The sequence below is a fragment of the Pantherophis guttatus genome, chromosome 6, assembly GCF_059756535.1.
Source record: "Pantherophis guttatus breed Tessera chromosome 6, ASM5975653v1, whole genome shotgun sequence".
Taxonomy (NCBI): domain Eukaryota; kingdom Metazoa; phylum Chordata; class Lepidosauria; order Squamata; family Colubridae; genus Pantherophis; species Pantherophis guttatus.
In genome coordinates this window covers 70,763,163-70,774,646 of record NC_142068.1, presented here as the reverse complement: position 1 = coordinate 70,774,646, position 11,484 = coordinate 70,763,163, and positions in this window count along the sequence as shown.

Below are 11,484 nucleotides of genomic sequence, written 5' to 3'. Positions count from 1 at the left end.
TAGGAAGTTAGCACCCACCCCTTTCCTAGAGGAATGAAATATTTTGGGAAATATTAAAAAGGCAGAATATTATGTTTCCCTGGATGAGAAATGGAGAAGCATGTTTTAAAGACGAAGCAGCTCCCACCTTCCTGCCCCCCCACCCTTTGTTAAGGGGCCAGAGGCAGAAACCCAAGCCTTTGTCAAAGGACATCTGCAACACAATGGCACCCATCTAGCAACAGAGACTCGCCACATGGCACCTGGGAAGATTACATCAGCCAGCAAGGCTAACTAAGACCCCGACCCCCTGGAAGTCTGACAACCAATCAGGATACTCTTTCTGGGCCCCAGGAAGTTCAAAGCCAAAGAGACCATAAAACCCGGGGAATTGCTGTATCTTGCACTTTTCTGTTCAGGAACTCAAACCATGTGATCCTGTCCACCATTAAACCATCTTTCCAAGTAGTCTCCATGTTTCTAGTGTCTTTTTCCCGCTTGGAGCAGAACCCAGAAGGATATTTCCTACAATTTGGCACCCCAGATGGGACTCCAAGCTAACCTAACCAATGGACCAGGCCCAGGTAAGCCTCCCTTGCTAGCAGCAGACCCATTGAGTCTTTGAAACTAGGTTTTAAAGGGGTTTTGAGTGTTGAGCTCAAAGGCTGCTTGGAAAGAAGGTGAGTACCTCTAAATTTTAATTTTAAAGCATGGGAAATGTGTGTATACTTGCATGTATGTGTGTGAGGGCCCTTCTTCCAATCACAGCTGGATTTTGTTTCTTCTGTGCATTTCCTAACCGCAGAAAGACCAACAGTCGAGAGCATGGGGGTTTTGCCAGAGCACAGGACCTTCTGTTAGGGAAGGAGGAAGTGTGTGTGTGGGATTCCATCTGGAAAACAGTCTGATTTCACCTCTTTGAGTGACCTCTAGCCGTACCTCTGCCTACTGCTAGCTCCACTGAGCTGTAGGATAGAGAAAGCAAGGGGGAGTTGCCAAATGTAGAAATTTGTGTTTAAAAGGAATGGAAGCTGAGTGAAAGCCAAGCAAAAGTAAAAGGGGGATTAAAAGTAGAAAAGGGAATCCCCGGTTTATTCCAAGAAAGCAGTGTATATGTGTGTATTGAAGTGAGGGAAGTGCTAGTACTAGCTGTAGGGGCAGTGAGCTCCTCCCGAATCCTTTTTTTGATCCGAAAACCTAGACGAATTCCCTAAATAGGAAGGGGCCCGTTTTCGTCAGGGAATCGAAGTCCTTCCCAGAACCTTTTTTCTAAAAAACTGTAGGAGTGTGTCGCCCGGCTACAGCCAAAGTGAACCTTACATTCCAAGGAACATGGGAAGCAGTAGCTCAAGGGTCGTGGGAAATCCCCTTTGTGTGAGTCATTTGTGCAGGGCTGAAAGACATTAGAACAGGGTCCCCTCCTCCCTTGTGTGGGTAATCTTCCCAGGAAAGGCATTGTAACAGGATTAGAGATAAGGGGGGGTAGATAGCTTGCAGGCAGAGTTTGAAAAGGAACAACACATCAGTATTGCAGTTACTAAACAGATAAGGCGGTTTCAACAAAATGGAGACACAACAGATGAGAAAGAAACTGGATTCACATACTTCGGGAAAGAAATGAACAGGTCAAACCATTTAAACACATACAGTGAGTGCAAGATTGCATTTTTTTCCTTGTAAACAAACTTAAAACGTTTCCTCATAAACTTGAGTTGTTACTTTAAGATACAGAGAGGGAAGGAGAAAAAAAAACAAATAAAATGTCTCCTTACTCTGTCTTTGTTGGCCAGACAAACACAGGGCAAAGGCTCTTTCTTTCTTTTTTTCTCTCTCTCTCCCATTTTTCATTGCTTCAACCTTTTTTTTCCCTAACAATTTAAAATTCTTGTCTCTAGGGATCAGATACATTTTACAGTTACAATTACCTCAAGGGTGCACAAAGACTTAGACAGACACACATAAAAACAAGGAGGACAAAGAGAGGAAAGCAGAACTCTGAGATTTACACACACACTGATCATTCCCGCCATAAATCTCAGTTAAATTAGGGAAGGCACAAATCTTAACAAACATACCACATGGTTGCATAGAAGACAAAGAGACAAACAAACAAACAAAGCAAACAAAAAACCCCCACATTCCTATTTATACATTTTCCTTTTCTTTTAAGCAACTTTATTTAGCCAAATTTGTCTCCCGGTGCCATCTTTTATCAGTGCCCATTTTCTACACAATTTCCTGGTTTTCCTTTTACTCATGCCAGCTAAGACTGGAGTCTGCCTGGCATCCCAGGCCACAATCAACTCTTCCAGGGGATTTTCCTCTGCCCTCGAGCTACAGCTTCCCATGATCCTTGAAATGTAAGGCTCAATTTGGCTTAGCCGGGCTATCTAACCTCATCCAGTTTTCAGAAAAAAAAATCTGGGAAGGACTTTGATTCCCTCATAAAGTACGGGCCACCTTCCTTTTAGGGAATTCTGCTAGGTTTTCAGATCAAAAAAAGAGATCCGGGAGGACTTGGCTGCCCCTCCAACGGGTACTAGCACCTCCCCTGTCTATACAGACATACTCAAGAGTTGCTCTCTTTAGACAATTCCAATTAAGTTGGGGGAAAAAATATTTTGAAGATTTAAACAAAATTGTGTTAAAATATATATGGCAGGGTAAAAAGGCAAGGATAAAATTAAAACTGTTGCAAGATGTTAGATTAAGAGGAGGTTTTGGTTTGCCGGATTGGGAATTATATTATCAAGCTTGTAATTTGGTGTGGATTAAAGAATGGATAACATTAAGGAATATTAGATTGTTGAGCTTAGAAGGACATGATTTGTTGTTGGGCTGGCACGCCTTATGTGGTATAAAAGTACAAAAATACAGGGTTGTTTTAGAAGGCATATGATACGAGAATCTTTGTTATTAAACTGGGAGAAGATCAAACAATGTCATTACTTAAAAATTCCAGTCTAGTTATCTCCTATTGAAGCAGTCTCACACTCAATAACATTTAGAAAGGAACAAATTGTCAGATATGGTGAATTAGTAAATGAAAAGGGTGAACTTATGTTGAAGCAAGAACTAGAACAAGAGATTGAAATGGATTGGTTTTCATATATGCAAATACAGTCTAGATATGATAAAGATTCTAAAATGGAGGGTTTTTATAGTAACTTGATGAATTTAGATAAAATTTTAACAGGTTCTAATGACTATGTAATTAAAAAACTATGGTTACTTATTAGAAGTAAAATTGTCAGAAGAACAAGTTAAGGAAACAATAATTGCATGGGGGAAAAATGTTGGTCATGGGATTGATTTAGAGAAGTGGGAAAAACTGTGGTTGCAGAATTATAAAATGACAATGTCAACAGCATATAAGGAGAACCTGTATAAGATGTTTTACAGGTGGCATTTACTCCCGGCGAGAATAGCCAGAATGTACAAGAATAAATCGGAGAAATGTTGGAAGTGTCATCAGACTCCGGGTTCATATTACCATATGTGGTGGACATGTGCAGAAGCCAAAAGATATTGGACTAAAATCCACACATGGCTGGAAAAAATGACAAAGAAACACATTGACTTTAAACCAGAGATATTTTTATTAGGGATCTTACCAGAAACATACAAGAGAGAATTGAGATATTAATTGTGAATGTTTTAACGGCAGCTAGAATTGTATTTGCTAAAAACGGGAGAGAAGATACCTACGGATGACGATGTTATTAAGAAAATTTTGGAGTGTGCTGAAATGAGTAAATTGACATTTGAAATTAGGGAACAAGAAAATAAACAATATTATTTGATATGGGGTTTATTTTATCAATGGTTAGACAAGAAAGCATGGAAATGAAATATGAAACATGAAATGGATAAAATAATAAAACATATAAAGAGGGATTTATTTCCCTTATGGAGAATAAGCTAAAGTCAAATAATTGGTAAAAGAAAATTGTCAGATGTAAATGCCTTATTCTCTAATGTGTAAATAGTGTACAAACAGGGTATCAGGGGTTAACTTATTCTTCACTTCTTAATGTATTCATAATTCACCACTCCCACATATAGCTCCACCCATTGTATATATAAGGAGCTACCTACATCCTTTCCCTTGCTTCTATCTGTGAATATTCAGTGAATATAGAATGCCTATTGTAAATAAAAGAATATATAGTTAAACCTTTAACTCTTGCTAATCTTATTGAGTCTGATCCTGAAAATATTGCAACAAGCTGGTAGCAGAGGATGGTTAATTGACTCAATAAAAAACTTAAAAATGTCTAAGAAAGATAGGCCCAACACCAGGGCCTACAGCAAAGAAATGGAAACGGAACAAGAAATAATCAACGAATCCACAAACGCAATTTCGAGAGAGTCCGAAGAATACACCACTGAAGACGAAGAAATAATTGATGACCAGGAGGAAATCGAAATAGAGAATAACGAACTCAGGTCAGAGATATTAAAACTATTAAAAAGCCAGAAGAATGATGAAAGCCTCATCGCGAACCTCCAAGATATGCTGAAGAACAGCGGAGCAGCGAGAGAGAAAAACATCACTAATGAAAAGCCTAAAGACCCAAAAATAGTGAGTGATATGATTGCGGAGAAAATCATTACAAAGAAGAAAAACGGTGATCCCGCGCGAAAATTTGAATGGCAGCCATCTTGGTTTCAACAGGCCTCCAAGATGAGCGAAGCAGAGCCAATCAGCAAGCACAATTCAAAATTTCTGGCGCGAAAAACGTTATCAGACAACGAAAACGAAAAAGAAGATTCAAACACCTCAGAAGAATCAGAACCAGAAAGTGAGGACGATTCAACAAAACACCAAATAAAATCAGCAATGAAAACGCTCTTTGCTGCATTTGGGCCAAAACTAAGAATTACTAAAAAGATGTCGAAGAAACGAGCGAGCAAGCCAATGCCTCAAGACCTGCCCGCTCCCATCCTGACTACGAGAGCGCTGACGCCCGAACCCAGAGAGCCCTGCCGATACCGCCCTACGCCGCAGACCGAAGCAAGCACCAACGCCCTCAATAGAAGAGGAAGAGCAGCCACCGTCGTCAGGACTCCCAAAGTCGAACCAGAGACCGACTCGTCTGAAGAGGAGCAGAGCGAGCAAGCCGCAATGGGGAGAACCTTCCACGACGACACCGAAGAAGAAATGGACAACGCGCATGCGCGAAACTACGCAGACGGTCCGGGAAGACATGAACTGGAGAGAAAACCATGCAGACTCGTAGCGAGCATCCCCACGCCGTTTTGCAATTTTCTGCATTTACGAGACCACGGACTGCCTCAGGTTGTAAGTAATGGACCCAACAATGTCGGAAATTTACCCAGTGACTTCCCAAAACTAAGGGTTGATGGCATTAATTTACAAGAATGGTATCAACAGCTCCAGGTTGTCTTTATGAAGGAAAACTTACTGTTTTTTATCACTAGTCCCCCAAAAAGACCTTGGACCCTAAAAATAGATTGTTTACACCATAGAGCTTTTTTCTTAATAATATCTAGTGTGTCTCCTGCAATGTATCACAGCATTAAGCCAAATTTGACTGTTTCAGAAATTATTCAATGCATGTTTAATTTGTTTCACAGTGACAGTGTAGCTACCACCACAAGAATATCTAAAGATTTCTTTTCGTCTAGGATAAAACCAGGGGTTTCCATAAGTGAGCATTTAATATCTTTGAACAAAATAAGAGCTGAACTGCATTTGAGGGGGGAGGTGATTTCAGACCAAACAATGAAAAGTGTTATTATCAACTCACTTGATCCATCATGGGACAACTTTATGTCACATTTAGACACAATCAATCTAGGATATTTATCAATAGAAAGTCTGTCCAACAAATTGATAACAGAAGATAATTCAAGAAGGAATCGTTCCAACAATCACACAGAACACAAACCATATAGGAAAGTAGCTTTCCAAGAAAAATATAGTGGAACATTTAAATGTCATAATTGTGGATCCAGGGAACACAATAGAAGAGATTGCCCAAAATTTTTAAAAGAAAGATATAGATCAGAATACAGAAACAAATACGATTATAGACAGCCTTCCATAGAAAGGCATAGATATAGGAGCCCACCAAATCACAAAGAGAATAGAGGGGGCAGAGACAATTCAAAGGATAGAAAATCTGGTTCACTGAATGGATTAAATAAACAAGACAACACTAACACACAGCAAAGTGTGCAACTAATCATACCACTAATAACAAAAATATATTGTCTTCATTTGCAGAAGATAAATTTGTAATTAAGGTAGCTAACCAAGAAAAGGTTCAAGTATTAGGTAGAGGAAATGTAACCTTGCCTGGTCTAGGAAAAATAGAGGGGGTATTACTAATACCTGAAATACCTCATAACATATTAAGTGCCATAAAACTAAGCAGAGATTCTGACATTAACATTGTCTTTTCAAAAGGAAAGGCAACTTTGGAAAAGAATAAAATAAATATAGGCACTGTGATGATTAAAGGAGGCCTACCTTATCTGATAACAAAAGAAAAATGGTTACATAACATTGATTCAAATATGGAAGATTGTATTGAAATAGATGATGAGAATGTTAGCAACAGTGACAATGATGAATGTAAAATATCTCATGATCACACAGATGCACACAATGATAAAAAGCCAAAAATAGGTAAACCAATTCATGATGAGTGTGCTCACATCTTACATAGGAAGTTAGGACATGCCAGTTTTCCTGTAGTACAAAAAATGACTGAACACGCAGAAGGTGTTAAAATAAAAAATTGTGAAAATTATCTGGAATGCTCAGTATGTAAATCTACAAAACTAAAAACTAGTCCCAGGCCAAGAAAATCTACTAGATCAACTAACAAAATTTTTGATTTAGTACACATGGACTTAGTTGGTCCATTAACTCCATCAATCACTTATAGAAAACGTTACTTCCTGACAATAGTGGACGATTATAGCCGCTATGGATTTGTTTATACATTAAAACACAAAGATGAAACATTTCAAAAATTTAAAGAATTTTACAAACGCATAGAAACACAACACAACATCAAAATAAAACAAATTATGACAGATAGAGGATGCGAATTCATGTCTAAAGAATTCTCACAATGGTTAAAAGACAAAGGAATGTTACATTACACATCTAGTCCATTTTCTGCGTTCCAAAACGGGATTGCAGAGAGGAAAAATTCCACATTACAAACCATGATTAGATGCACATTGGAAGATGCTGGCTTAAGCAAACAATTCTGGTCAGAAGCCTTACATTATTCAAATTACACACAAAATAGAACATGGTCCAGCATTGTAAATAAGACACCATATGAAGTGATGTATAATAGAAAACCAAAATTAGCACACATGCATATATTTGGAGTCACAGCAGACATACACATACCTAAACAATTAAGAAGAAAGGGAGAGAATGTGTCCAGAAGACTCAGATTTATGGGATATGAGACTGGCACTAAAGGGTACAGATTCATTGATAGTAATAACAAATTTATAGTCTCCAGAACAGCTGTGTTCCATGAACAAGCCAACTGGTCTAAATTACATCTTAATGAAATATTCCCAAATAAATATAAAGATACAAAATCTCACGAGAAAGGGACTATAGAAAAGCAAAATATCAACAAATATAAAAACAAAACCAAGACTTGGACAAATAGCCAACACAAAATAAAGACAGACACACTAACAAAAAAGGAAGCAAGATATATGCATGATAACGATAGTAAACCCGAAAAAATCATTAGAAACACCAGAAATCAAATGCCAAATAAATACAAGGATTATGTAATGCATATGGATGGTGAACCAACAACACCTAATACATATGAGGAAGTGCTAAAACTTCCTCGCGAAGAAAAAGAAAAATGGGAATTAGCAATGAAGAAAGAGATGGAAAGTTTACAAGGATTAAATGTATTTGCACCTGCAATTGCACCTAAAGATAAAACAATTATTGGTACCAGGTGGATATATAAAATTAAGAATTTAGAGGGAGGCAATACTCTATACAAAGCTAGATTAGTTGCACAGGGTTATGCACAAAAATATCCGGAGGACTATACTGACACGTATTCCCCCACTGTAAGAACAGAGAGTGTCAAAACAGCTCTAGTGGTAGCATCAGCACTCAATCTTGATGTATTCCAATATGACATACAGACTGCGTACTTACACGCAAAACTAGATAAGGAAATATACGTAAGAGCACCTCACAGTCAATACACAAACAGAAATGAGACTTGGTTGTTAAACAAGAGTTTATATGGGCTAAAACAATCTGGTAAACGGTGGTATGATTGTTTAGTAAAGGTACTTAAGACCATGGACTTCAACGCTACCACTGCTGATAATTGTTTCTTTGTCAAGAGGGGTGATGATTACATTGAATTTGTATTGATTTATGTGGATGACATTTTATACATAGGAAAACATAAAGAGAGAAGAGAAACTTTTGTAACTAAATTAAATGAGCATTTCTCGTTGAAATCTTTAGGCAAGGTAAACAAATACCTTGGTGTCCAAATTAATAAGACTAAAAGGGGATTCAAACTTACCCAGAGAGATAAGATCATAGAACTTTTAAATAAATGCAATTTAAACAATGCCAAACCTTGTGATACTCCCATGCAAACTGACTTTCTAAGAAATACTGATGAATCTTCTCCCGAATTCAAGGACAATACATTTTACAGATCAATCATAGGTTCACTCCTTTATATATCTAATTGGACTAGACCAGATATCGCTTTACCACTCAATTTATTATCCAGGCATGTCAGCAAACCAACAATGTATCACTGGGAAGCTGTTAAAAGAATTTTAAGATATCTAAAAAGTACACTAGACTTTTGTTTAATGTTAGAACCTAATGATAATAAAGAACCAAAGCTTACGTGTTATGCAGATGCAGATTGGGCTGGAGACATCTCAGGCAGAAAAAGTACATCTGGTTATGTATTTCTCTTAAATGACTGTCCAGTTTACTGGTACACTGGTAAACAAGAACTAGTGGCCACTTCAACGACTGAAGCGGAATATGTTTGTTTATCCAAAGCCGCAAATAACCTTGTATGGTTTAATGATTTAATTTCAGATGTTTGGAAAAAACCTGCTTTACCTTTTGTTATGCATGAAGACAATAAAGCAGCCATTGAAATATCTAGATCTGATGCCATTGGACAAAGGTCCAGACATATAGATATAAAATTTAAACATGTGAGACAATTATCTCAGGATGGATTTATTAAAGCAGTGCATTGCGATACTTCAGAACAATTAGCTGATATATTGACAAAGCCTTTACCTTCTAAGCAGCACAAATATTTAACCTCTAAGTTGTATGTTTTGTATTGTCCTGAATCTGAGTGTAACTGGTGCTGTATAACGAATCGGCATTTAGAGGGGGATTTGTCAGATGTAAATGCCTTATTCTCTAATGTGTAAATAGTGTACAAACAGGGTATCAGGGGTTAACTTATTCTTCACTTCTTAATGTATTCATAATTCACCACTCCCACATATAGCTCCACCCATTGTATATATAAGGAGCTACCTACATCCTTTCCCTTGCTTCTATCTGTGAATATTCAGTGAATATAGAATGCCTATTGTAAATAAAAGAATATATAGTTAAACCTTTAACTCTTGCTAATCTTATTGAGTCTGATCCTGAAAATATTGCAACAAAAATAATAATGTAATAAACTGTTAAATAAGAAAATATTGGATAGAGGATTAAGCACAAAAGATTTGTAACCGATCAATACACTTTCTGTAATTGTAATGGATGATAATTGTTTTTTGTTTTAAGTTTTGTTTAAAAATAAAAAAAAAATCAAAAAAAAAGTTGCTCCCTTTAATGGCACCAAAGACTTTCTTTTCCTTTTATTACCCTTTCACTTTCACTCAATACCCGCTCTGCTTCCGTTCCCTTTGAACACAAAGTCCCACGTTCGGCGACCCCCCCCCGCCTTACTTTCTCTATCCTACCGGTAACGGCTCGGTGAAGCCAGCGATAGGCAGAGGTGCGGCTAGAGGTCGCTCAAAGAGGTGAAATAAGACTGTTGTCCGGTTGGAATCCACACACACACTTCCTCCTTCCCTAACAGAAGGTCCTGTGCTCTGGCAAAACCCCCATGCTCTCCAGACTGTTGGTCTTTCTGTGGTTAGGAAATGCACAGAGGAAGCAAGATCCAGCTGTGATTGGGAGAAGGGCCCTCACACACATACATGCAAGCATACACACATTTCCCATGCTTTTCCATGCTTTAAAATTAAAATTTAGAGGTACTCACCTTCTTTCCAAGCAGCCTTTGAGCTCAACACTCAAAACCCCTTTAAAACCTAGTTCCAAATGGCCAAGGTCCACAAAAACTTACCCACAGACTCAATGGGTCTGCTGCTAGCAAGGGAGGCTTATCTGGGCCAGGTCCATTGGTTAGGTTAGCTTGGATTCCCATCTGGGTCACCAAATTGTTAGAAGAAATATCCTTCTGGGTTCAGCTCCAAGTGGGGAAAAAGACACTGGAAACATGGAGACTGCTTGGAAAGATGGTTTAATGGTGGACAGGATCACATGGTTTGAGTTCCTGAACAGAAAAGGCGGAGATGCTGAGCATGCCTTGGTTTTATGCACTCTCTGTGCTTTGAACTTCCTGGAGCCCAGAAAGTTGGACAATGTGACCAGCTCTAATTGTAGAGGGGCAGAAACTGAACTTTGACTAGGTGGGTTTACGCAGGAAATAGCCAGATCTGGTTTTGCCCTCATCGGTGCCGAAATGATGTGCTCAATATTAAGTTTTCCGTTAAGAGATTGGATCGTCTCGGTCATGCTTACTTTGGTTGGGTTCGTCAGTCAGAAACTTGACAGTATCATGTCCTGGAGATCTAAACATAACGGATAAAAGTCTTCAAATGTATGGTCAATTCAAGTTTTCCATATGGAACCCTCTACAGAAGATGAGTTGAGGTTCAGTGCCCATAATCTTCCAGCTAGCAATTCATATGGCCAAGAATTGTAGGTATTTATTTATTTATTTATATTTATTTTATTTTATTTCTATACCGCCCTTCTCCTGCAGGACTCAGGGCAGTGTACAGCCAAGATAAAACATAGCATATAAAATTTAAAAAACAATTTAAAAAACAAATAATTTTGGCCCAGTTTAAAACAACCCAATTAAAACTGAATTCAATTAAAAACTGAGAGGATGGGATCAAGCCAGCCCAGCTAGATGGAATAAGTGTGTTTTCAGGGCCCGATGAAAAGTCCAGAGGTCTGATATCATGCGTATCTCAGGGGGCAGGTCATTCTAGAGGGCAGGTGCTGCCACAGAGAAGGTATGGAAGTCTGACACGCATAAGGACAGCTGGTTGGGAAAAACTTTATAAGTAGAATAAAATCTGCTATAATAAGATTAAAATTCCTTGTTTTGGATGTACTCTACTGCAAAGGAAATGTGATTTCTTTCAAGCATTCCCAATTGTAAT